Below are 6,554 nucleotides of genomic sequence, written 5' to 3'. Positions count from 1 at the left end.
CCATTTGGACATCACACAATCGGCAACGACTGTACTGTTTTCTGCATCTCCCCGATATGCATTATATAGCCTCCACTATCAGTGCTGCCAACTGCCAGCTGCTGTTTGTGAGTAGTTGTTTGTGTTGTTGACGTAGAATGTAGGCGGTGGTCACATTAAGGTGACTGGACCATATGTATTGGATAAAGGGTGATTGCTGTAAATGACTTAACTACTTTCTGACAGTAAATATGAAGATGGTATCTGTTCTTTCGGGCATGTTCGAAAGAACAGATACCATCTTCATATACATAGTTAAGGCTCACCGATCATTTGACCATCTTCTTCTGTGCGGATTCACATACAGTGCCCAAACTCTTACAGGAATCGGCAAAAAGCCGCGAGTAATGAGTATAATGGGCAAGGGCACTATGAATAGAGTGTTGGACAATAAGTTGGGAATGTGGGTCTCACGGGGAGCGTGCAAGGGTTAAGTCTATGCAGTCGCACTATCCTATGTGTCCTTGGTGGCTGAGATGGATAGAACGTCTGCCATGTAAGCAGGAGATCCAGGATTCGAGTCCCGGTCGGGGAACATATTTTCAACTGTCTCCTGTAAGAAGCTAGGGGTATTCATTTCATTGTACTTTCTGACAACTAGGAATACCGATGTAAATCATAATCAAAGAAGACAACGAGCAATTCTCATGTAAGTAGTCTTCGAAAAAATATTGACTAGTTGTATTTAGGAAGAAGAAATGTAGACAAGAAAACCATGGAACAGGAGCTTACAGTTGGCGAGATTCTTATCACCAAAGGTTCTTGAACTCCAGTTTATCGAATGTCCGTCTATTCATTAAGCTTGTAAAAGGGTGTGATTTTGTATTTGAAACTTTCAAGATGTTCTACAACATCCAGTTTGCGGCTTTTGTATTCTACTCGTAGGACCTTTGAGTTATTTTCTGTGTTATCTACAATGTGTCCAGTTTCAAGCAAACGAGCAGCTATTGCTGATTCATTTTGTTGTTAAAGATAGAAAACTGTGAGGCGTCCATTAAACTTCGCTGGGAAAGGTTCCTGTCACTTTGACCAACACTGAAATGATAGCAGTTTTGGCAGATAATTATATATACTCTAATGTGTGACAGTCTGTTACGTTATTTAATTTATTGAGTGACAATTTATTCTTTGTACAATTCTAATGCAGGAGAGTGTGCGCTGATTTGAAACTTCCTGGCAGATAAAACTCTGTCTGGCACTGGGACTAGAATCTGGGACTTTTGCTCTCAGGACTTTATTTTTGCCTCTCATTAAGTACTAGCTCGGCGTGTGAAGGCTTGTTCTGTGCCGTGCTTGAATAGCTCAGTCGGTAGAGCACTTGCCCGCAAAAGGCAGTGGTCCAAGGTTAGTGTCCTGGTCCAGTGCACAGTTTTAATCTAATATTTATAGAGAGTTAATAGAAATTCTTAGTTACTTGGTATGAGAAGTTGACATTGTATTCCAGACTACAGCTAATGTCAGAGGCGTGTGAACTTGTAAAAACTGTGTCATTCTTTCCTTATTTGTGTGCAGTTGTCTCATGTCTTATTGCAAATTCATTTAATAATGTTAATCCTTTATTTTGTTTAATTAACTTCATTAGAGGGTGCCGAAAATTCTCTAATAGAACTTCCAAATGCTGAAGATTCAGTTTTCATCCTCAAATATACAGAGGTATTATAAAATGGCTGACGGACTTTTATTCACAAAATATATGCCCTTATTAATGTTTAATAATGATCGCTCTAAAGCGCTGGATACGAATTCCAGATTGGATCCTTCTCGAAGGTCACAGCTAACTACATCCTCACTCGATTCCTCAATTAGGCAATGCGATACGTCTCAAAAGGGAGAAACACCACAAAGAAGCGAAATATTAAAATCAACAGAAATGTCTTAGCTTCAAAATGAGTGTATCTTCAAATCGAGACTTTGTACTCGTATTTAAAGCTGCACACTTATGCTACTGAAATTAAACTGATATCAAAAATCAGCTGCTGAAAATAGCTGGATAAAGAAAATTGTGCCACACAGAGAACTGTATGGAAAACCCTATTATTCATAAGTCACACTACCTTGTATGAATGTTTCGCTCAGTAAGTACAATGCAGCACGTGTCTAACTCTTGACAGTCGTTCCATTTCGCATAGCTCTATTTGCTATAAGGCGATGACTTCATCCCATCCTGCGAGCTTCAGAGAATAAACAAGCCTTTATTCACTACCTGTATCTGTCAAAGGTACATGTCGTTCGTATGCTGGATATCTTAAGGCTTAGACGCTCCTGCCTAGTTATCTTCGAGAGTTGGCACGAGAGGTCACTTCGAAGATACTACTGGACCCACTCGAGAGAGCGTCACATACGTATTGTACTTGTAACACATATTCGGTTAACGTTCTACAGTAAAATAATAGATGGAGAGTTACCGAGCTACATTTTTCCTGTTTGAATCGGCATATACCCACATGTGGGCGTTTTCTTTAGCTTAGGTTTCAACAACGATATGAACGCCCAAGAACGTGTCTGTCGCAAAATATATTCTACTTCTACATCTAACTAACTAACCAACTAACGCCGTCCGGAGAGGCTATGAAGGTCCAAAGCCACCGACCGGCCGCCGTGTCATCCTCAGCCCACTGGCGTCATTGGATGCAGAAATGAAGCGGCATGTAGAGAGCACACCGCTCTCCCGGCCATATGTCAGTTTACGAGACCGGAGCCGCTACTTCTCAATCAAGTAGCTCAGTTTGCCTCACAAGGACTGAGTGCACCCCGCTTGCCAATAGCGCTCGGCAGACCGGATGGTCACCCATCCAAGTACTAGCCCAGCCCGACAGCGCTTAACTTCAGTGATCTGACGGGAACCGGTGTTACCACAGCGACAAGGCCGTTGGCCTATTTCTACATCTGCTCTCTCTAATTCATTGTACAACTGATTAAAGACAATACCTTTTGTAGTAGAACATAAGCCGCTGAGGAAAGGTTTCCACCACATGCATATCTACAAAAATGTGTGTACGTCTATTCAGGTGTAGTAGTAATAGACAGAATAAGTCTTGTAGAAATAATGAAACAGGTCTCCTGTGAAAAATAAACTATTATCAGAATACTATTCCGAAGGACACACCTTTGCATTCGAAGTGATAAATCACGCTGTACGCTGTGGCAATCTGAGCGATGGGTTTGGATTTGGTGAACGCTTGGAGAACGTCACCAAACATCATGTGCAGTGCCAACAGTGAAGTACGGATGATGCGGTATTACGATACGGTACTGCTTCGTTGTTCTTAAGAAAAGGCTAAATACGGATAGATGTAAACGTATTTTACAGCGCTTTGTACTACGTACACTGTATGAACTGTTCAGAGACGATAATGGTTTGTATCAGCATGCCGATGCACTCGACCATAAGACATCATCTGTGAGGCATGGTTTGTGAGTAATAACATTCCTTAAATGGTCTGGAGTGCCCAGAGTCCCAACCTAAATCCAATGAAACGCCTTTGGGATGAGTTAGAATGTCGACATCGCTCCAGATCCCAGCGTCCAACATCAGTTCCTGAAAAAGAATGGGCTGATTTTCCTCCAAAGACATTCACAAACCTCATCGGAAGTGTCCGTAGCACAGTTCAATCCGTCACAAAGGCGAAGTGAGGACACACTCCTTATTTACTCTGAAGCGTGAAAAAGTGGTGTAGGCATGCGCTTTGAATAACTCACGAAATAACCGTCAAACGAAAAAACTACAAAGAACGAAACTTGTCTAGCTTGAAGGGGGAAACCAGATGGCGCTATGGTTCGCCCGCTAGATGGCGCTGCCGTAGGTCAAACGGATATCAACAGCGTTTTTTAAATAGGAACCCCCATTTTTTATTACATATTCGTGTAGTAAGTAAAGAAATATGAATGTTTTAGTTGGACCACTTTTTTCGCTTTGCGATAGATGGCTCTGTAATAGTCACAAACATATGGCACACAATTTTAGACGAACAGTTGGTAACAGGTAGGTTTTTTAAATTAAAATACAGAACGTAGGTACGTCTGAACATTTTATTTCGGTTGTTCCAATGTGATACATGTACCTTTGTGAACTTATCATTTCTGAGAACGCATGCTGTTACAGCGTGATTACCTATAAATACCACGTTAATGCAATAAATGGCCGGCCGGAGTGGCCGTGCGGTTCTGGGCGCTACAGTCTGGAGCCGGGCGACCGCTACGGTCGCAGGTTCGAATCCTGCCTCGGGCATGGATGTGTGTGATGTCCTTAGGTTAGTTAGGTTTAATTAGTTCTAAGTTCTAGGCGACTGATGACCTCAGAAGTTAAGTCGCATAGTGCTCAGAGCCATTTGAGCCATTTTGCAATAAATGCTCAAAATGATGTTCGTCAACCTCAATGCATTTGGCAGTATGTGTAACGACTTTCCTCTCAACAACGAGTAGTTCGCCTTCTATAATGTTCGCACATGCATTGACAATGCACTGACGCATGTTGTCAGGCGTGGTCGGTGGATCACGATAGCAAATATCCTTCTACTTTCCCCACAGAAGAAATCCGGGGACGTCAAATCCGGTGAACGTGCGGGCCATGGTATGGTGCTTCGACGACCAATCCACCTGTCATGAAATATGTTATTCAATACCGCTTCAATCACACGCGAGCTATGTGTCGGACATCAATCATGTTGGAAGTACATCGCCATTCCGTCATGCAGTGAAACATCTAGTAGTAACATCGGTAGAACATTACGTAGGAAATCAGCATACATTGTACCATTTAGATTGCCATCGATAAAATGGGGGCCAATTATCCTTCCTCCCATAATGTCGCACCATATATTAACCCGCCTAGGTCGCTGATGTTCCACTTGTCACAGCCATCGTGGATTTTCCGTTGCCCAATAGAGCATATTATGCCGGTTTACGTAACCGCTGTTGGTGGATGACACTTCGTCGCTAAATAGAACGCGTGCAAAAAATCTGTCATCGTCCCGTAATTTCTCTTGTGCCCAGTGGCAGAACTGTACAAGACGTTCAAAGTCGTCGCCATGCAATTTCTGGTGCATAGAACTATGGTACGGGTGCAGTCGATGTTGATGTAGCATTTTCAACACCGACGTTTTTGAGATTCCCGATTCTCGCGCAGTTTGTCTGATACTGGTGTGCGGATTAGCCACGACAGCAGCTAAAACACCTACTTGGGCATCATCATTTGTTGCAGGTCGTGGTTGACATTGCACATGTCGCTGAACGCATCCTGTTTCCTTAAATAATGTAACTATCCGGCGAACGGTCCGGACGCTTGGATAATGTCGTCCAGGATACCGACCAGCATACATAGCACAGGCCCGTTGGGCATTTTGGTCACAACAGCCACACATCAACACGATATCGACATTTACCGCAATTGTTAAACGGTCCATTTTAACACGGGTAATGTATCATGAAGCAAATACCGTCCGCACTGGCGGAATGTTACGTGTTACCACGTACTTATACGTTTGTGACTATCACAAAGCGAAAAATGTGGTCCAACTAAAACATTCATATTTCTTTACGTACTACACGAATATGTAATAAAAAATGGGGGTTCCTATTTTAAAAAACGCAGTTGATATCCGTTTGACCTACGGCAGCGCCATTTAACGGGCCAACCATAGCGCCATCTGGTTTCCCCCTTCAAGCTAAACGAGTTTCGTTCTTTGTAGTTTTTTCGTTTGATGCTTATTTCGTGAGATATTTTTCCCGGTCACAATCAATGGACCACCCTGTAGACGTTGCGGAGCGCAGCGCCGGATTCTGCCTCTTTATATGTCTCTGTATTTCAATACGCATGCCTACACCACTTTTTGGCGCTATCACTATCAATGGATCACCCTGGATATAAGACAACAAATGTCTGGCGCAATTAGATCGGTTACTGCTGCTACAACGCCAGGTTATCAGGATTTAAGTGAGTTTTAACATGGTGTTATAGTAGTCGCACGAGCGGCGGGACACAGCATCTCAGGGGTAGCGATGAATTTGGGATTTTCCCTTACGACCATTTCACGAGTGTACCGTGAATATAAGGAATCCTGTAAAATATCAGATCTCCGACATCGTTGAGGCTGAAAAAAGGTCCTGCAGGAACGGGACCAACGACGACGAAGAGAATCGTTCAACGTGCAGAACTGTAACTCTTCCGCATATTGCTGCAGATTTAAATGCTGGGACATCAACAAGTGTCAGGGTGCGAACCGTTCAACAAAACATCATCGATATGGGCTTGCGGAGCCGAAGGCCCACTCTTGCACCCTTTATCACTCCAGGCCACAAAGCTTTACGCCTCGCCAGGGCCCGTCAACACCGACATTGGGGCGTTGATGACTGGAAACATGTTGCGTGGTCGGACAAGTCTCGTTTCAAATTGTGTCGAGCGGATGGACGAGTACGAGTATGGAAACAACTTTATGGATCCAAGGACCCTGCATGTCAGCAGGGAACTGTTCAAGCTGGTGGAGGCTCTGCAGTGGTACGGGACGTGTGCCGTTGGA

At 43.5% G+C, this 6,554-nt stretch overlaps 1 pseudogene; it reads right to left on the bottom strand.

The window, feature by feature from the left end:
• Positions 1 to 2,795: 2,795 nt before the first annotated feature.
• Positions 2,796 to 2,913, bottom strand: LOC126420118 (5S ribosomal RNA; annotated as a pseudogene).
• Positions 2,914 to 6,554: the final 3,641 nt, after the last annotated feature.

This window comes from Schistocerca serialis, chromosome 9, assembly GCF_023864345.2.
Source record: "Schistocerca serialis cubense isolate TAMUIC-IGC-003099 chromosome 9, iqSchSeri2.2, whole genome shotgun sequence".
Lineage (NCBI taxonomy): Eukaryota > Metazoa > Arthropoda > Insecta > Orthoptera > Acrididae > Schistocerca > Schistocerca serialis.
The sequence above is the reverse complement of the archived record's forward strand: the minus strand, read 5'-3'. Positions and strand labels throughout refer to the sequence as shown.